A 22,009-nucleotide genomic window follows, 5' to 3' on the forward strand; every position below is an offset into this window, starting at 1 on the left:
TCTTGATCATTGAAGTCCTAACATTAGTATTTTGTGTTATAACTTCTAACACATTAAAAACTGTCTTACAGCATTGCAGAAAACATTGTATTCATAAGGCATAAGCATCTATCAGTTTGGCAAGATTTGCACTGAATACTGAATGAAACAGCTTTCTCTATTAGAGAGACAAGCTTTTGAGCAGATTTGGGCTTGATTTCACTTCATTTGAACAGAAACACTATTTCAACATTACTGGACTCAGAAAGCTGTAAACTGACATCTTGATCATTGAAGTCCTAACATTAGTTTTTGTGTAAATAACTTCTAACACATTAAAAACTGTCTTACAGCATTGCAGAAAACATTGTACTTCATAAGCATAAGCATCTATCAGTTTGGCAAAGATTTGCACTGAATACTGAATGAACAGCTTTCTCTATTAGAGAGACAGCTTTTGAGCAGATTTGGGCTTGATTTCACTTCATTTGAACAGAAGTACTATTTCAGCATTACTGGACTCAGAAAGCTGTAAGCTCGACAATTGATGCATTGAAGTTCCGTAACATAAGTTTTGTGCATATAATTTCTAACACATTAAAAAACTGTCTTTTACAGCATTGCAGGAAACATTGGATTTGCATTATGGCATAAGCAATCTATCAAGTCGGGGCAAGATTTGCACTGAATAGCTGAATGGAAACAGCTTTCTCTATTAGAAGAGACAAGCTTTTTTAGCAGATTTGGGGCTGATTATCACTTCATTTGAAACAGAAACACTATTTCACATGACTGGACTCAGGAAAAGCTGTAAACTGACATCTTGACATGTGAAGTCCTAACATAAGTTTTTGTGTAATATAACATTTCTAAACACATTTAAAAACTTCTCTTACAGCATTGCACAAAACAATGTAACTTTCATAAGGCATAAGCATCTACTCAGTTTGGGCAAGATTTGCATCTGAATACGTGAATGGAAACAGCTTTCTCTAATAGAGAGACAAGCTTTTGAGCAGATTTGGGCTTGATTTCAACTTCATTTGAACAGAACACTATTTCAACATTACTGGACTCAGAAAGCTGTAAACTGACAATCTTGATCATTGAAGTCCTAACATTAGTTTTTGTGAATATAACTTCTAACACATTAAAAACTGTCTTACAGCATTGCAGAAAACATTGTACTTCATAAGGCATAAGCATCTATCAGTTTGGCAAGATTTGCACTGAATACTGAATGAAACAGCTTTCTCTATTGGAGAGACAAGCTTTTGAGCAGATTTGGGCTAGATTTCACTTCATTTGAACAGAAACACTATTTCAGCATTACTGGACTCAGAAAGCTGTAAACTGACAATCTTGATCATTGAAGTCCTAACATTAGTTTTTGTGTATATAACTTCTAACACATTAAAAACTGTCTTACAGCATTGCAGAAAACATTGTACTTCATAAGGCATAAGCATCTATCAGTTTGGCAAGATTTGCACTGAATACTGAATGAAACAGCTTTCTCTAATAGAGAGACAAGCTTTTGAGCAGATTTGGGCTAGATTTCACTTCATTTGAACAGAAGCACTATTTCAGCATTACTGGACTCAGAAAGCTGTAAACTGACAATCTTGATCATTGAAGTCCTAACATAAGTTTTTGTGCATATAACTTCTAACACATTAAAAACTGTCTTACAGCATTGCAGAAAACATTGTACTTCATAAGGCATAAGCATCTATCAGTTTGGCAAGATTTGCACTGAATATTGAATGAAACAGCTTTCTCTAATAGAGAGACAAGCTTTTGAGCAGATTTGGGCTAGATTTCACTTCATTTGAACAGAAGCACTATTTCAACATTACTGGACTCAGAAAGCTGTAAACTGACAATCTTGATCATTGAAGTCCTAACATAAGTTTTGTGCATATAACTTCTAACACATTAAAAACTGTCTTACAGCATTGCAGAAAACATTGTACTTCATAAGGCATAAGCATCTATCAGTTTGGCAAGATTTGCACTGAATACTGAATGAAACAGCTTTCTCTAATAGAGAGACAAGCTTTTGAGCAGATTTGGGCTAGATTTCACTTCATTTGAACAGAAGCACTATTTCAGCATTACTGGACTCAGAAAGCTGTAAACTGACAATCTTGATCATTGAAGTCCTAACATAAGTTTTTGTGCATATAACTTCTAACACATTAAAAACTGTCTTACAGCATTGCAGAAAACATTGTACTTTCATAAGGCATAAGCATCTATCAGTTTGGCAAGATTTGCACTGAATACTGAATGAAACAGCTTTCTCTATTAGAGAGACAAGCTTTGAGCAGATTTGGGCTTGATTTCACTTCATTTGAACAGAAACACTATTTCAACATTACTGGACTCAGAAAGCTGTAAACTGACAATCTTGATCATTGAAGTCCTAACATTAGTTTTTGTGCATATAACTTCTAACACATTAAAACTGTCTTACAGCATTGCAGAAAACATTGTACTTCATAAGGCATAAGCATCTATCAGTTTGGCAAGATTTGCACTGAATACTGAATGAAACAGCTTTCTCTAATAGAGAGACAAGCTTTTGAGCAGATTTGGGCTTGATTTCACTTCATTTGAACAGAAGCACTATTTCAACATTACTGGACTCAGAAAGCTGTAAACTGACAATCTTGATCATTGAAGTCCTAACATAAGTTTTTGTGCATATAACTTCTAACACATTAAAAACTGTCTTACAGCATTGCAGAAAACATTGTACTTCATAAGGCATAAGCATCTATCAGTTTGGCAAGATTTGCACTGAATACTGAATGAAACAGCTTTCTCTAATAGAGAGACAAGCTTTTGAGCAGATTTGGGCTTGATTTCACTTCATTTGAACAGAAACACTATTTCAACATTACTGGACTCAGAAAGCTGTAAACTGACAATCTTGATCATTGAAGTCCTAACATAAGTTTTTGTGCATATAACTTCTAACACATTAAAAACTGTCTTACAAGCATTGCAGAAAACATTGTATTTCATATGGCATAAGCATCTATCAGTTTGGCAAGATTTGCACTGAATACTGAATGAAACAGCTTTCTCTATTAGAGAGACAAGCTTTTGAGCAGATTTGGGCTTGATTTCACTTCATTTGAACAGAAACACTATTTCAACATTACTGGACTCAGAAAGCTGTAAACTGACAATCTTGATCATTGAAGTCCTAACATTAGTTTTTGTGTATATAACTTCTAACACATTAAAAACTGTCTTACAGCATTGCAGAAAACATTTTATTTATAAGACATAAGCATGTTTAAGTTTGGCAAGATTTGCACTGAATATTGAATGAAACAGCTTTCTCTAATAGAGAGACAAGCTTTTGAGCAGATTTGGGCTAGATTTCACTTCATTTGAACAGAAGCACTATTTCAACATTACAGGACTCAGAAAGCTGTAAACTGACAATCTTGATCATTGAAGTCCTAACATTAGTTTTTGTGTATATAACTTCTAACACATTAAAAACTGTCTTAAAGCATTGCAGAAAACATTGTACTTCATAAGGCATAAGCATCTATCAGTTTGGCAAGATTTGCACTGAATACTGAATGAAACAGCTTTCTCTAATAGAGAGACTAGCTTTTGAGCAGATTTGGGCTTGATTTCACTTCATTTGAACAGAAACACTATTTCAACATTACTGGACTCAGAAAGCTGTAAACTGACAATCTTGATCATTGAAGTCCTAACATTATTTTTTGTGTATATAACTTCTAATACATTAAAAACTGTCTTACAGCATTGCAGAAAACATTGTATTTCATACGGCATAAGCATCTATCAGTTTGGCAAGATTTGCACTGAATACTGAATGAAACAGCTTTCTCTAATAGAGATACAAGCTTTTGAGCAGATTTGGGCTAGTTTTCACTTCATTTGAACAGATGCACTATTTCAGCATTACTGGACTCAGAAAGCTGTAAACTGACAATCTTGATCATTGAAGTCCTAACATAAGTTTTTGTGCATATAACTTCTAACACATTAAAAACTGTCTTACGGCATTGCAGAAAACATTGTACTTCATAAGGCATAAGCATCTATCAGTTTGGCAAGATTTTCACTGAATATTGAATGAAACAGCTTTCTCTAATAGAGAGACAAGCTTTTGAGCAGATTTGGGCTAGATTTCACTTCATTTGAACAGAAGCACTATTTCAACATTACTGGACTCAGAAAGCTGTAAACTGACAATCTTGATCATTGAAGTCCTAACATAAGTTTTTGTGCATATAACTTCTAACACATTAAAAACTGTCTTACAGCATTGCAGAAAACATTGTACTTCATAAGGCATAAGCATCTATCAGTTTGGCAAGATTTGCACTGAATACTGAATGAAACAGCTTTCTCTAATAGAGAGACAAGCTTTTGAGCAGATTTGGGCTAGATTTCACTTCATTTGAACAGAAGAACTATTTCAATATTATTAGTCTCAGAAACCTGAAAACTGACCAACCTGAGCATTGAAGCTGTAACCTATGTTTTTGTGTATTTAACTTCTAACACATTAAAAACTGTCTTATAGCATTGCAAAAACATTGTATTTCATAATACATAAGCATCTTTCAGTTTGGCAAGTTTTGCACTAAACATTGAATGAAGCAGCTTTCTGTAATTGAGAGAGCAGCTTTTGAGCAGATTTGGGCTAGATTTAACTTCATTTGAACAGAAGCACTATTTCAACATTATTGGTCTCAGAAACCTGAAAAATGGCAATCTTGATCATTGAAGCTGTAACATAAGTTGTTGTGCATATAACATCTAACACATTAAAAACTATCTTACAGCATTGCAGAAAACATTTTATTTCACAAGACATAAGCATGTTTCAGTTTGGCAAGATTTGCACTGAATACTGAATGAAACAGCTTTCTCTAATAGAGAGACAAGCTTTTGAGCAGATTTGGGCTTGATTTCACTTCATTTGAACAGAAACACTATTTCAACATTACAGGACTCAGAAAGTTGTAAACTGACAATCTTGATCATTGAAGTCCTAACATAAGTTTTTGTGCATATAACTTCTAACACATTAAAAACTGTCTTACAAGCATTGCAGAAAACATTGTATTTCATATGGCATAAGCATCTATCAGTTTGGCAAGATTTGCACTGAATACTGAATGAAACAGCTTTCTCTATTAGAGAGACAAGCTTTTGAGCAGATTTGGGCTTGATTTCACTTCATTTGAACAGAAACACTATTTCAATATTACTGGACTCAGAAAGCTGTAAACTGACAATCTTGATCATTGAAGTCCTAACATTAGTTTTTGTGTATATAACTTCTAACACATTAAAAACTGTCTTACAGCATTGCAGAAAACATTTTATTTTATAAGACATAAGCATGTTTAAGTTTGGCAAGATTTGCACTGAATATTGAATGAAACAGCTTTCTCTAATAGAGAGACAAGCTTTTGAGCAGATTTGGGCTAGATTTCACTTCATTTGAACAGAAGCACTATTTCAACATTACAGGACTCAGAAAGCTGTAAACTGACAATCTTGATCATTGAAGTCCTAACATTAGTTTTTGTGTATATAACTTCTAACACATTAAAAACTGTCTTAAAGCATTGCAGAAAACATTGTACTTCATAAGGCATAAGCATCTATCAGTTTGGCAAGATTTGCACTGAATACTGAATGAAACAGCTTTCTCTAATAGAGAGACTAGCTTTTGAGCAGATTTGGGCTTGATTTCACTTCATTTGAACAGAAACACTATTTCAACATTACTGGACTCAGAAAGCTGTAAACTGACAATCTTGATCATTGAAGTCCTAACATTATTTTTTGTGTATATAACTTCTAATACATTAAAAACTGTCTTACAGCATTGCAGAAAACATTGTATTTCATACGGCATAAGCATCTATCAGTTTGGCAAGATTTGCACTGAATACTGAATGAAACAGCTTTCTCTAATAGAGATACAAGCTTTTGAGCAGATTTGGGCTAGTTTTCACTTCATTTGAACAGATGCACTATTTCAGCATTACTGGACTCAGAAAGATGTAAACTGACAATCTTGATCATTGAAGTCCTAACATAAGTTTTTGTGCATATAACTTCTAACACATTAAAAACTGTCTTACGGCATTGCAGAAAACATTGTACTTCATAAGGCATAAGCATCTATCAGTTTGGCAAGATTTTCACTGAATATTGAATGAAACAGCTTTCTCTAATAGAGAGACAAGCTTTTGAGCAGATTTGGGCTAGATTTCACTTCATTTGAACAGAAGCACTATTTCAACATTACTGGACTCAGAAAGCTGTAAACTGACAATCTTGATCATTGAAGTCCTAACATAAGTTTTTGTGCATATAACTTCTAACACATTAAAAACTGTCTTACAGCATTGCAGAAAACATTGTACTTCATAAGGCATAAGCATCTATCAGTTTGGCAAGATTTGCACTGAATACTGAATGAAACAGCTTTCTCTAATAGAGAGACAAGCTTTTGAGCAGATTTGGGCTAGATTTCACTTCATTTGAACAGAAGAACTATTTCAATATTATTAGTCTCAGAAACCTGAAAACTGACCAACCTGAGCATTGAAGCTGTAACCTATGTTTTTGTGTATTTAACTTCTAACACATTAAAAACTGTCTTATAGCATTGCAAAAACATTGTATTTCATAATACATAAGCATCTTTCAGTTTGGCAAGTTTTGCACTAAACATTGAATGAAGCAGCTTTCTGTAATTGAGAGAGCAGCTTTTGAGCAGATTTGGGCTAGATTTAACTTCATTTGAACAGAAGCACTATTTCAACATTATTGGTCTCAGAAACCTGAAAAATGACAATCTTGATCATTGAAGCTGTAACATAAGTTGTTGTGCATATAACATCTAACACATTAAAAACTATCTTACAGCATTGCAGAAAACATTTTATTTCATAAGACATAAGCATGTTTCAGTTTGGCAAGATTTGCACTGAATATTGAATGAAGCAGCTGTCTCTAATAGAGAGAAGAGCTTTTGAGCAGATTTGGGCTAGATTTCACTTCATTTGAACAGAAGCACTATTTCAACATTACTGGGCTCAGAAACCTGTAAACTGACAATCTTGAGCATTGGAGCCCTAACATTACTTTTTGTGCATATAGCTTCTAACACATTAAAACGTGTCTTACAGCATTGCAGAAAACATTTTATTTCATAAGACATAAGCATCTATCAGTTTGGCATGATTTGCACTGAATATTGAATGAAGCAGCTCTACCTCACAGAGAGAGAAGCTTTTGAGCAGATTTGGGCTAGATTTCACTTCATTTGAACAGAAGAACTATTTCAACATTATTAGTCTCAGAAACCTGAAAACTGACCAACCTGAGCATTGAAGCTCTAACCTATGTTTTTGTGTATTTAACTTCTAACACATTAAAAACTGTCTTACAGCATTGCAAAAACATTGTATTTCATAATACATAAGCATCTTTCAGTTTGGCAAGTTTTGCACTAAACATTGAATGAAGCAGCTTTCTGTAATTGAGATAGCAGCTTTTGAGCAGATTTGGTCTAGATTGCTTTTCATTTGAACAAAAGCACTTTTTCAACATTATTGGTCTCAGAAACCTGAAAACTGACCAACCTGAGGATTGAAGCTCAAACTTAAGTTTTTGTGTATATAACTTCTAACACATTAAAATCTGTCTTACAGCATTGCAAAAACATTGTATTTCATGAAACATAAGCATCTGTCAGTTTGGCAAGTTTTGCACTAAACATTGAATGAAGCAGCTTTCTGTAATTGAGATAGCAGCTTTTGAGCAGATTTGGTCTAGATTGCTTTTCATTTGAACAAAAGCACTTTTTCAACATTATTGGTCTCAGAAACCTGAAAACTGACCAACCTGAGGATTGAAGCTCAAACTTAAGTTTTTGTGTATATAACTTCTAACACATTAAAACGTGTCTTACAGCATTGCAGAAAACATTTTATTTCATAAGACATAAGCATCTATCAGTTTGGCATGATTTGCACTGAATATTGAATGAAGCAGCTCTACCTCACAGAGAGAGAAGCTTTTGAGCAGATTTGGTCTAGATTTCACTTCATTTGAACAAAAGCACTTTTTCAACATTATTGGTCTCAGAAACCTGAAAACTGACAATCTTGATCATTGAAGCTGTAACATAAGTTTTTGTGCATATAACATCTAACACGTTAAAAACTATCTTACAGCATTGCAAAAATATTGTGTTTCATAAGACATAAGCATCTTTCAGTTTGGCAAGTTTTGCACTAAACATTGATTGAAGCAGCTTTCTGTAATTGAGAGAGCAGCTTTTGATCAGATTTGGGCTAGATTTCACTTCATTTGAACAGAAGCACTATTTCAACATTAGTGGTCTCAGAATCAGATTTGGATCCGTTCTCGTATTAACAGGAAACTCGAACTCGAAGTTTAATGCTGAACTTGAAGAAGTTGTCAGGGAATCTGAAGTCCTTCACAGGTGCAACACTTCACAGGTAATGTTGAAGACATTTAGTTATAACTGATTTACTTTAATTAATGTATCCTTACTTATGTGTTAATTACCTTCCTTATAATCCTTCCTTTCAAATATTTTGTCCACAGATCATTTCTAACACACTGTCTCAACATGTATGTATTAAAACAACAACAACTTTTAACTTTTTCTTTATTTCAGCTGAAAAGGAAGACTAAAGGGCCTGTCAAACTCTTGTCAAACCCGTCTTGTTTGTGGAGAGGGATGAATTTGACCATCTTGTGTGTTTACGGACAAGACCAAAAGCTGCAAAGGCAAACATTTCCAGAGGTATATCTGTGTCGGTCTGAGCACCTCGACAGAACTTTACTGCAGTTACATTTTGCACCGAATTTGATTTTTACAGATTTACCATGACCCCATCAGTACAAGCCCTGTGCTACATCAGAGTATTAATAATTCAAACAATTTCAGCAAATTCATATGATATTGTACAAGCGTACTCTCCAGCTTTTCCTCCTGCTGTCATTGACCATTGCCTCAGCTCTCATGCAGACTGTGCCCATTGTAAAGTGGTCAGAGCGTTTATATCCTAAAGTTTATATTGAGTCCACTGTATTCTTTATTAACAACGTCTTAACCTGTTCTAACAGTACATGATATCTGTCCACACCTCACAGTCTGCCTTTATTTCCATGTTGATTTTAATTGAACACATCTGTCTTAAAGCAAGTCAGTAAATGCTGTTTAACTTGTCATGTAACACATCAGGGGCCGGTTGCATAAACATAGCCATTATTTTAAGACCGTGACCAACTAGCAGTTAGCCAAGAGATAATCAGTCATATTTCTTAGTAAAATTGGGCCAATCTATGATTGTAACTGACTTTAAACAGTTATGACCAGTCTAGAGGAAAACAAATTTCGATTAGCACTAGGTCTTTAATTTATTTGACCAGATTAGATCAATTAAAGGTGTTTACAACAAGAACAATAACTAATGAATATTTTAGCATCGCTACGTACAAATGATAAAGTTCTGTTCATTGTTATACACGCTTGCAGTAATGTTGTCTCTAATCACTAGAGTGTGTTTGAAACCTTTAAGGTCATTTAATGATAGAAATGCATTTTCCGTCTGAAACGATTTATACAATTATAATAGTTATTAACAGTTTGTCTTGCATTTATTCACAATCACAGTGATCAGTGATTGCAGGAGATTTAGAGGTAATCATGTGAAATATTTTGAAGTAAATTTTGCTGTTATTATAACGTCAATATTATGAGAAATTACCTCTTTCCAGAGATCCTAACCCTAATCCTGATCATAACTTAATTGAACTACAAAAAAACAGCACCATGATTTTCACTTTCCATCGATAGGATGGCTAAGGCTTATGGACATTGTAGTTTAAAATGTTTAATAATAAAATTGTGAAAAATACTCTTTTTTTTTTAACAAAGGGATATCTAAGCATGTTGATTGTGCAAAGTTCTTTGACATATGTGAAAGGCAGCCTGAAATTTTGTATTTTACTAAGAGTACTTTTTTAAACACATTTATAGCACTTTTCTATGAATGTTTGAAAGCTGTGCCCAACATTATTTAGTAAAAATAGCATAATTAGTTTATTATTATTAATTTTCTTTTTGAAACTATATTCAGATTTTGATTTACAGCCATTTGAAATGTTAATTGTTTTGCTCTTCCAGGGGACTCTACTGGGCCCCTGTGGATGGAAGGGCAGGAAAAAAAATGCACTTATCTATTCTCATCATTTTTTAGACTGTCTTTTCAAAAACATACCATTATGTAAGTTGGAAGTCATACTTATTTTAGAATTAAGACACCAGAAAATCTACATAAGTGCTCATTTGGAAAGGGCTCAATTTATTTAATAAGATCAAGAGCAATAATAAAGTGCTAATAGTAAACAAAAACAAATACATATTCTGACACTTCATCACACAAGGCCAATGTGTCATTCAGTGAGACACTGTGTTACAGTTTGCAGTTTATGGTGCAAAAGCCATACAATTCATGCAATACAAAAATCATAATATAAAAGACCTAACTCATAAATCTCTGTTAAGAATGTCAGATCTTTGTCCTCCTCGGGTGCTAAACATCAGTAATATGCATGATCATCTTCATTATAATACAGAACAGGAATCATGTTGATCTTTCCTTGATTCATCACCTTCATTTGTGCATGAAGTTCAGTTGTTCATGTCTTAATCAAAACAACCATGGTGATTATATGTGTTGTTTACAAAATTAAATTGTGTATCTACCAAAAACCATCCCTAGTACAGAATATTAACCATACTTTATTATCCAACACCATATGCAATATTTTACTAGAATGCAGCATAAAGACAGATTAAGTAGCATATTAAGACAAATGATATTCAAGTGAAATAAAAACGGGTCATGTTAAAAGCATACTATTTTAATCAAATGAAGAAACCCAGATGAAGACATGGTGAAATGTCTTGAGCACCAAAGAATCACATCCAGTTTCTGTCAGGGTTTGGCAAGGGAGGAACTCAAGCGCAGACAGGAATCACTACACAGGCAGTTTATTACAGGCAAAAACGGGGAAAAACAAAACCCACGAGGGGGAAAACAACAACTAGGGCAGAGACTAAATAACTTAACAGGACTAGGTTGACACGATAAACAAAGACTCTTAACACAAGAACACTAACTCTACAGATAAACAATCACAAGCTAGACAACGTATCTTCAATGGGTAACAATATAACATTCTTACATATAGAAACACAATGAACCGCACAAGAGCACCCTAGGGGATATAAATAAGAAGACTAATCAAGACACAACAGGTGGCACAGGTAAGGCAATCACGACAAAACTAGAATAACAAGGGGGCGGGGCAAGGGAACGAGACAACACCAGCACATGGCCCAAAGACAAGGCCAAAACACGGGTCTGTCATGATCCTGCCTCAAGCCTAGGAAAAAATCAAGGACACGAGGGCAGAATCATGACAGTTTCATTCTCATCATCAGAGCTCTCCTGGTTTCTTCAAATCCATGTCCCTATCATAATCTTCTTCAATGTCATAAACAATTTGCAATTGTTATCCAGCACAACAGAACAACTGATTAACAAATCAAGAGACCAATTCAAATCAAATCACCTTATTAATCACAATACCATGAATACAGGTATACAGGTGATGAAATGCTTTTGTGTAAACTTTTGTGCAGCATGACAGCATGACAAGTACTGAATATATTTGCAACACATATACAGTATTAAATATATACACAGTATACATAAGGGCTCAATACAGTTAGAAAATATAGTGCAATACTAAATGAAAAACAACAATCACTGTATACTGTATACAGTGTATACTGTAGAGTAGTATGAATTACTGCAAACAGAATGTCAGGGTGCAGAATGATGCTGCTGGTGTGTGTGTGTGTGTGTGTGTGTGTGTGTGTGTGGTGTTACTGGTACGAGTTCAGTTCAGTTTGATTGCCTGTGGAAGGAACTTGTCTTGCAGTCTGCTGGTGCTGGTTCTGTGATAAATGTCTGTCTGGTGGAAACGGTGAGAGCAATCCATGGCTTGTGTGGCTGGAGTCTCTGACGGTCCTCAACAAAAGAAAAACCTTGCGTAGATGTCCTGGAGAGACAAAATCATTTTGGGTGTTGTAAATCAATAAACAATATATATTTTTATTATATAGAATTGCTGTAATGGACATACCACTGATTCCTGTTGAAGGTTGTTGGAGGTATGGGCTCTCAGTTGAGAAGTTTCTTTTATGGGTGTAACATCTGTGCTGTTACAGAGCTGTTTGGGAATGTAGTCTACACAGTTTCAGGCTGCAGCGCTGCACTTGGTGACTATTGACTCCTCCATTTCTGGCCTCAGACCCGCTTCTCTTTAGTCTGGACCATGTCATTGAAGACAAATGTTTTCAGTGTCAGCTTTCCTTCTACTGTACCTCTCGATGCAGTCTTTCTGTACAAGTAGAACATAATACAAGCAGTCAGTACAAATCAGTAATGTATTGAAAACTCATAGTACATATGAAGACTTCAGATGCAAAGGCCTCTAAGTTCCACCTGAAATTTTCTTCTAAAATTCTTCTTGGAAGAACATTTCAGACAGAACTTAAAGGCTTTTGCATCTGAAGTCTTCATATACAACATGGCTCGTTCTTCATTTCTCCATCAACTGACTTCATCCTCCTTCAAAAAAAAGTCCATAAGATAAATAGTTTTGGTGAATACAGGTGCAGGTGTCAGTACTCACCATATTCAGTCATTTTCTGCCCAAATTCCAGAAATGATTACCTGATGATTTGTTCATTCTAGGACTTATATAAATATGTATATGTGAAAAATGATAATTGCTGACTTGAATAGAGATCAACATCAAATGCTGTACTAATGAATTGCTTGAATAAAGACATACCAATGAGAATGAGCAGCTTTTCAGTCTTTTCCGTTTTGGCACAATAAAGCCATGTTCATTCCTCATCCCCAACAGGACTGATGTTCTTTGTGTTTTTGCTCTTCAGCTGTAAAACAAAAATGTGTCCATTATCCCCATGTTTAATTACTATTGCTGGTTAAACATATGAATTAAGACAGATATAATTAAGTTAATTCACCAAAAGTTTCAGGTTAGAGGATTAAATGAATATTGATTACAATATTCTACAAACCTTTCTTGGAGAGAGGTGATCATGACATGAACTTGCTGAGCCTCACTAGTAGACGTTAAGTTGACAAAACTGAAAGAGGCCATCATGCAACCATCCGCTCTGTTTGTACCTTACAACAGAACAAAAGAGAATGTGTGAGTGAAGGGAGTAAAGGACTAAGAAGAAGAGAAACAGACTGAGAAAGGCAGAGTCTTGTGTTTAAATGTAACAAAATAAGGGTGAAGAAAGCTGTCTCTTCAAGCTTTATTATTCTACTATTCAAATATCACTATGAAAACTAACTTTATAATGCTGCAGAGTTCGATTGAATGATCTGGATGTCAAACTGGTTGTATCGATTTGAAAATAAAAACTCTTATTCATAAATGATCAACTACTTTGAGACATGTGGAAACCCTACCTGTACATGTCTCAAAGTCATCTAAAATCCATATATTTTTAGCAAAACATTTCGAACATCTGGGAGAGTTTAAAATAAACAATTCAAAACGCAAATAGCAAACATATTAAATAAACCCACAATGCATTTAGGCGAAAGTTTATATATCATATCTCCTATTGCCAATAGGGGCGCTAATTTAGAGAACGCTCGTATGTGTCGTATTTGAGGATAGTGACAAACGACCTATACGGTCGTATCAGTTGGAGTTCTTGTTGAAAGTCTAGCACATTAAAAACTGTGTTTCTGCATTGCAAAAAACACAGTTCATTTGTCAGAGAGATCTTTCATGTTGGCCGGTTTTGCACTTAACATTGTAAAAAGCAACATTCTCTCACTGACAGAGAAGCTGTATTGAATATGATGGCTTGTTTTAGCAGCGAAAGCAGCGAGTGACCGACAGCCCACCCACTTTGGAGCACGTAGGGACACCCACTTTCACCTTAACTGGCACCGAAGAGCACGGAGAGCATATGGGAAGCACCGGCCACCAGAAAGCGGAGCAGCACATTTCACCAGGCACCCCACAATATTTATTAAACCCACCCTCCGGGGCTTTTGATTTCACGCACCTCTTGACGAGTGGTTCTTCACCACGTGACAGTGGTGGAGAATGCAGGCAGAACAGTGAAGAACTACCGCAAGATCACCGTCCCAACTCCTAATTTTTTTTCCCTCTTTCCCTGTTTGTGTCACCAGCACCACGGAAGGCGGCGTGCGCGTCCCGATGATGGAGGACGTCTTACAACGCCTCACTGAAGTGAGCTGTAGCCCAGCGCGTTCCATTACCTGAGCCTCTGGCACAAGCCACCCGCCTATTACCCAAGATGACAGCCGATGACGATGTGGAGGCCTTCCTTCAGGTCTTCGAAAACACGAGTCGGCACATGCGCTGGCACCCCTCCTCACCGGTGAAGCACAGAAGGCTTACTTCTCGCTCACCTTGACAACTGCCAACAGTTATGCCGAAGTTAAGCGAGAGATCCTGGCGAGGCTGGGCCTCTCCCCTGTATACGCCGCCCAGCAGTTCCACGAATTGGAATACAAGCCCCGGGTGCCCCACGAAGCGGCCGGAAAAACTTCCTACCTTCCTACCGGGGAAGTCGTGGCCTAATGGTTAGATTGGACTCCCAATCGAAGGGTTGTGGGTTCTAGTCTCAGGCCGGACGGAATTGTGGGTGGGGGGAGTGCATGTACAGTTCTCTCTCCACCTTCAATACCACGACTTAGGTGCCCTTGAGCAAGGCACTGAACCCCCAACTGCTCCCCGGGCGCCGCAGCATAAATGGCTGCCCACTACTCCGGGTGTGTGCTCACAGTGTGTGTGTTCACTGCTCTGTGTGTGTGCATTTCGGATGGGTTAAATGCAGAGCACAAATTCTGAGTATGGGTCACCATACTTGGCTGAATGTCACTTCAATGTCACTTCACATTACCTGTGTGCACGGAGACACTCGCCAAGTACCGGCCCGTGAGATGGTCATTTCGTCCCCCCAAGGCACCTGGCCGGTGTAGGTAGGCGTGGTGAATAGGGAAGGATATCGTTAAGGTTTTAACGGTATTACTACTCTTACCGGTACTGCTTAACGGTCCGGTACTTTAACGGTATTCTTATCGGTACTTTGAAATTGTGTTAGGCAGTCGAAAATTTAGCATTTTTCTCTGTCTGCACATAATGCACTTTTGAAAGATGCTTTGACAGATTGCTTGTGTTTCCGCCCTTATATGCAAAAATGTTGTTGCACTTATGACAACCAGCGTTGTCTGCATCAACTCTAGTGAAGTATAACCACACTTTAGAACGTTCTACTGTTTCCGCCATCGTCACTCTTTGTATTAAGCAGGAGTTTTCGTACATTAAGGGGCTATTCACATATCGCGTCTAAAAACGCGTGGAAAACGCTAGGCATGCCACTTTCTGATTTTTTCCCCCAAAGCCTTCGGTTACTTGCGCTCCTGAGGAGTCTGCCGTTGCTAAGCAACCATGACCTGCTCTCTCTACGAAGACGCAGAAATTTCAGCAATGGATAAATGAATTTGCAGCACTAAAAACTGCTTGCAGTAGCACTGGTACTAAATTAATTTAAAAATCCACATACAGCTATCAGCTGTTCCTTCATCTTGGCTGAGCTTTCAACGTTGTGTCACGGGGTGAAGAATCACTCGACAAGAGGTACGTGAAATCAAAAGCCCCGGAGGGTGGATTTATTAACACAGTGATGCCTGGTGAAAGGTGCTGCTCCGCTTTCTGGTGGCCGGTGCTTTCCGTGTGCTCTTTGTGCTTTTCTGTGCCAGTTAAGGTGAAAGTGGGTGTCCAAACGTGCTCCAAAACGGCTGGCCTGTCGGTCACTCGCTGCTTTCTGAAAAGTGAAGAGAGAGGGGTTAGACCAGCGTTGCATTCGGTTCAAGAACCTCTTCTGAGTGTAACATGTGCTCCTTTTAAATGTGCTGGCTGATGGGGAGCAGCTGTGACCGATCAGCCGGTGACGAGGACGTGCAGGTGTTTTGCTTTGGTTTCCAGGGTGACGCTGATTCCTCTGGGAGTGCTCTTCACCCCCCCCCCCCCAAGTGTCGTTCTGGTCCTGCGAAGACATGTAGAAAGTAGGGGTGAAATTAGGGGAGGGTGGGGAATGACCCCTGACAGACCTGCATAAGCTGTCCAGATCCGGGAGAGGCCATCGGCGTTCGACTTTGACTTCGAAGTGGAAGTCCTGGAGCGCTAGGAACCAGCGAGCGCGTGGTCGGTTACCAGGGTGAACTTTCGGCCCAGGAGGTAGTACCGGAGCTCCAGGACTGCCCACCTGGTGGCCAGGGCTTCCTTCTCCATGGCGGCGTACTTCCTCTCGGTGGGGGACAGCTTCCTGCTGATGTAGATGATCGGATGCTCCTCACCTTCCTGAATTTGGGAGAGGACCGCTCCTAGTCCTGTGTTGGAAGCATCCGTCTGCAGCAGGAGGGGGCAGCTAAAGTCCGGGGCGCGGAGTACCGGCGAGGACGTGAGTGCTGCTTTCACCTGGGAGAAGGCTTCTTCCGCCGACGGGGTCTAGCATACTTTCTCCGGCTGCCCCTTCCTGGTCAGGTCTGTCAGGGGGGCGGCTAAAGAGAAGAAGTTGGGGATAAAACAACGGTAATAACCCGCCAACCCCAAGAAGGCTCGTACCTGTGTCTTTGTCTCGGGTCTTGGGGCGGCGTGGATGGCTTCAATTTTCTTGTCTTGCGGCCGGATGAGTCCTCGGCCGACTTGGTAGCCCAGGTAACTTGGCCTCAGAGAGGGCTAGGTGGCATTTTCGGGGGTTGGCAGTAAGTCCAGCCCGCCGGAGCTCCGAGAGGACCCTCCGCAGATGATCCAGATGTTCGTCCCACGCCTCGGAGTGGACCACGACGTCATCCAGGTAGGCAGCCGCGTAAGCTTGGTGAGGCCGCAGGAGGATGTCCATCATCCGCTGGAACGTCGCGGGGGCCCCATGTAGCCTGAAGGGAAGGGTCCGGTACTGCCAGTGGCCACTGGGGGTGGAGAAGGCGGTTTTCGGCTTGGCGGCCTCGGAGAGCGGTACCTGCCAATAGCCCTTGGTGAGGTCTAGGGTGCTGATATACCAGGCCCTTCCTAGCTGGTCCAGCAGTTCATCCACCCGAGGCATGGGGTACCCGTCGAATTCGGAGACTTCGTTCAGGCGGCGGAAGTCATTACAAAAGCGGAGGGTGCCATCCGGCTTTAGGACCACCACAATGGGGCTGGACCACGGACTCCGGGACTGTTCTATTACCCCCAACTTTAGCATCTGTTGGACCTCTTCCTCAATAGCTTGCCGACGAGCCTCCGGGACTCGGTAGGGCCGTTGCCTAACGACGACTCCTGGGGGCGTCCGGATGTGGTGTTGAAGCACGTTGGTCTGCGAGGAGAACACATCCTGGAACTGACTGACCAGGTGCTGCAGCTCCGTCTTCTGGGCAGCCGAAAGGTGGGGGTTGACATCCACAACCACAGGCTCGGTGAGGCTCAGGGCAGCTACTTGGTCCCGGGTCCCCACCCATTTCTTTAGGAGGTTGATGTGGTAGAGTTGCTCCGCCTGCCGTCATCCCGGCTGTCTCAGGCGGTAAGTGACCGGTCCAATCCTCTCCACGACCGTGTAGAGGGTCCCTTCCAGGAGGCCAGAAATTTGCAGGCGGAGCTGGGGACCAGGACCATGACGCGGTCTCCCGGTTGGAACTCCCGTGGTTGGGCTGCCCGGACGTAATGGTGTTGCTGCGCTTGCTGGGCCCTGGTGAGGTGTTCCCGGACTAACAGCATCACTCGGTCGATCCGTTCCCTCATTTGCCTGACATGTTCGATGACGGTACGATGAGGGGCCGGCTGCTGCTCCTACGCTTCCCGGGCTACGTCCATGATGCCCCGGGGTTGACGGCCAAACAGGAGCTCGAAGGGGGTGAAGCCAGTTGAGGCCTGGGGAACTTTGCGGATCCCAAAGAGCACGTAGGGGATCATGAGGTCCCAATCCCGCTTGTCCTCCGCCGCCACACGTCTGAGCATTTGCTTGAGGGTCTGGTTAAATCTCTCTAAGAGGCCATCAGTTTGGGGGTGATAAACAGTGGTCCTCAAATGCCTTACTCGCAGCAGCCGGCAGAGGTCCGCCATTAGCCGGGACATGAAGGGGGTTCCCTGGTTAGTCAGGACCTCCGAGGGGAGGCCGACTCGGCTGGCCAGCAGAAACAGCTCCTGGGTGATGGACTTCGCGGTGGCCTTCCGCAGGGGGAGTGCTTCTGGGTCCCGGGTGGCATTGTCGACTATGACCAGGATGTGCTCATGCCCTCGGGCAGACTTCGGCAACGGCCCCACTATGTCCATTCCAATCCGCTCGAAGGGCACCTCGATGATAGGCAGCGGGATGAGCGGGCTGGGGGGGAGGAGTCCGGGGCGACGTGGCCTGACAGGTCGGGCAGGCTTGGCAGAACCGCTTTACCTCGGCATCCAGGCCCGGCCAATGGAAGCGGTCGCGGATGCGTTGAGCAGTATTGGCTGCCGCGAGGTGTCCTGCCATGGGGTGGGAATGGGCCAGCTCTAGAATGGTCTCGGTCTTGGCTCGAGGCACAACTAGTAACTTTTTCTCCTCACCCCTGCGCTGGGCGACACAATACAGCAGGCCATTCTCTACGACAAAATGTGGGAGAGGGTGGGGCCGGGGGAGGACGTCCGCTCCATCCACGTCTCGCACCTGGCTCCAACAGTGCTTGAGTCGGTCGTCCTCCCGCTGTTCCTTGGTCGAAAGAGCCCCCTCCAGCCACCTGTTGGTAGACATCATAAAACAGATTAGTAGATTGGGAGGGGGCCTCACCTTCTCTCCCACTGTCGGAGACGAGCAGGGCCGGTCGGCGGCGGGGTCCAGGCGGCCGCCTCGGTCTTCGATGGTTCCCCTTGGGGCTGGCAGGCTGAGTAGCGGCGGACAGCAGCTTCTCGAAGCCGGGCCAATCCCTTCCGAGCAGTACGGCCACCGGCAGGTCCTTCACCAGGCCTACCTCCACCGGCCAGGTGCCTTGGGGGGACGAAATGACCATCTCACGGGCCGGTACTTGGCGAGTGTCTCCATGCACACAGGTAATCGGTAGGAAGTTTTTCCAGCCGCTTCGAGGGGCGCACAGCCGCGACTGGATGAGGGTGATCGCACTGACTGAGTCCAACAGGGCCCGGAACCGTCTTCCATCCACCTTCACGTTTGCTTCGGGGGCTCCCGCCGGCACCCGTTGGTGAAGGATGCAGCCTGCTAGCCAGGCTCACGGAGGCGACGGTGATTCAGCACTTGGCATGGGCTCATCTCACAGTGGGGGAACCGTCGGCCTGTTGACTGGTCGCGCAGTGCCTTCGAGTGGGCGTCGCTCCTGGACCACCCTCCGGGGGAACGGCGGCAGCCGGTCCCCTGCCCCGCTGGGATGGACAGCATCCGCCAGCTCGATCGCCTCCACTAGTTCCCGGATGTCACGTGGGTTCCTCATGCCGACGGCCTGTCGGTGGGTGCGAGGTAGTGCACGCAGAAGGCTATCGACCACCACTCGTTCCGCTACCTGTGTTGGTGTGGGGTTTCCTTCCAACAGCCAGTGCTGGGCGATGCGGCTGAGTTCGGCTGCCTGGGCACGGGCTGGCACCCGGGGCTTGTATTCCCACTCGTGGAACTGCTGGGCGGCGCTTACAGGGGAGAGGCCCAGCCTCGCCAGGATCTCTCGCTTAACTTCGACATAACTGTCAGCACTCGTCAGGGGGAGCGAGAAGTAAGCCCTCTGTGCTTCACCGGTGAGTAGGGGTCCCAGCGGACATGCCCACTCGTCCTCTGGCCATCCCTCTCGGTGGGCAGTGTTTTCGAAAACCTGAAGGAAGGCTTCCACATCGTCATCGGCTGTCATCTTAGGTAACAGACGGGTGGCTTGTGCCCGAGGCTCAGGTAACGGAACGCGCTGGGCTGCGGCCGCCCGGACGGCAGCGAGTTCAACCTCCATCCTGCCCAGGCGAGTGGCGAGGTGTTCCGCTATTTGCTGCTGGCGGATTCTAACTTCAGCGAGGCGTTGTAAGATGTCCTCCATCGCGGGGACACGCGTGCCACCTTCCGTGGTGCTGGTGACAGAAACAGGAAAAAAAAGGAAAAAAATTAGGAGTTGGGGCGGTGATCTTGTCGGTGATTCCTCACTGTACTGCCCGCATTCTCCACCACTGTCACGGGGTGAAGAATCACTCGACAAGAGGTACGTGAAATCAAAAGCCCCGGAGGGTGGATTTATTAACACAGTGATGCCTGGTGAAAGGTGCTGCTCCGCTTTCTGGTGGCCGGTGCTTTCCGTGTGCTCTTCGTGCTTTTCTGTGCCAGTTAAGGTGAAAGTGGGTGTCCAAACGTGCTCCAAAGTGGCTGGGCTGTCGGTCACTCGCAGCTTTCTGAAAAGTGAAGAGAGAGGGGTTAGACCAGCGTTGCATTCGGTTCAAGAACCTCTTCTGAGTGTAACATGTGCTCCTTTTAAATGTGCTGGCTGATGGGGAGCAGCTGTGACCGATCAGCCGGTGACGAGGACGTGCAGGTGTTTTGCTTTGGTTTCCAGGGCGACGCTGATTCCTCTGGGAGTGCTCGTCACAGTTGTTACGGAAAAGGTGAGGAAGTTACATGACCAACGGTGCAGCATTCTGAAAAGTTGAGATGTTTTTAACTCGATGCGGTGTGGACGGGCCTGGAAAAAACGAGCTCGTCGTAACGCGTGTGCGTCGCTTCCATTATGAGCGCGCATACCGCACGCCTACATTTGAAATAACGAACTTGATCGAGCATAATATATGAACGGCCCCTTATGCGTGTGTGTGTGCTGCTCTCATTCTTGTTGTGTGTGTGTGTGTGTGTGTGTGTGTGTGACTGACAGCCTCCGCGGCGCGCATGAGAGATCTCGCAGATCTCACAGACAAACATCTTAATAATATCGCAATTTAGAAATGTTTGGTAAGATTAAATGTGCACGATAACATTATAAAGCAAATCTCTTCGCCATCGTTCGTCACTCTTTATTATTAAGCGCGAGTTTTCATATCTGTGTATTATATCTAGGTATTATCAAATTGCCTGAGTTTTGAGAACGTAGAGGACGTAGAGGAAAAGTGAAAGTGAAGTGACATTCAGCCAAGTATGGTGACCCATACTCAGAATTTGTGCTCTGCATTTAACCAATCCGAAATGCACACACACAGAGCAGTGAACACACACACACACACACACTGTGAGCACACACCCGGAGCAGTGGGCAGCCATTTATGCTGCGGCGCCCGGGGAGCAGTTGGGGGTTCGATGCCTTGCTCAAGGGCACCTAAGTCGTGGTATTGAAGGTGGAGAGAGCTGTTCATGCACTCCCCCCACCCACAATTCCGTCCGGCCCGAGACTAGAACTCACAACCCTTCGATTGGGAGTCCAACCCTCTAACCATTAGGCCACGACTAATGGTTAGAGTATAATGTAAAAGGAGCTCATTCAAATACTGAGGTGCTAAACCATTCAGGGCTTTATAAGTAATGAGCAATATTTTGAAATCTATACGATGTTTGATAGGGAGCCAGTGCAGTGTGGACAGGACCGGGCTAATATGGTTATACTTCCTGGTTCTAGTAAGAACTCTTGCTGCTGCATTTTGGACAAGCTATAGTTTGTTTACTAAGCGTGCAGAACAAAAGTGGCTGGGTAACATTATAAGCAAAAAGTTTCCTGTGGTCTTGTCCTGGTGGTCCTCTGAGACAAGGTCTTTACAGCGGATCTGTATCTGGTCTCCGCTGTCTTTCAGGGATGTAGAGGTCCTTTCTAGGTGCTGATCCACCATCATGTCTGGATACGTA

General features: G+C 42.3%; 1 long non-coding RNA gene across 1 annotated transcript; it reads right to left on the reverse strand.

Moving 5' to 3' along the window:
- Positions 1-11,082: 11,082 nt before the first annotated feature.
- On the reverse strand, positions 11,083-14,701 carry LOC113093049 (uncharacterized). The gene is made up of 4 exons (XR_003287697.1): positions 13,226-14,701; positions 12,973-13,078; positions 12,259-12,516; positions 11,083-12,174 (listed from the first exon to the last, which is right to left on the reverse strand). It is a non-coding gene; the product is annotated as an uncharacterized LOC113093049 (long non-coding RNA).
- Positions 14,702-22,009: the final 7,308 nt, after the last annotated feature.

The sequence above is a fragment of the Carassius auratus genome, unplaced genomic scaffold, assembly GCF_003368295.1.
Source record: "Carassius auratus strain Wakin unplaced genomic scaffold, ASM336829v1 scaf_tig00214856, whole genome shotgun sequence".
NCBI lineage: Eukaryota > Metazoa > Chordata > Actinopteri > Cypriniformes > Cyprinidae > Carassius > Carassius auratus.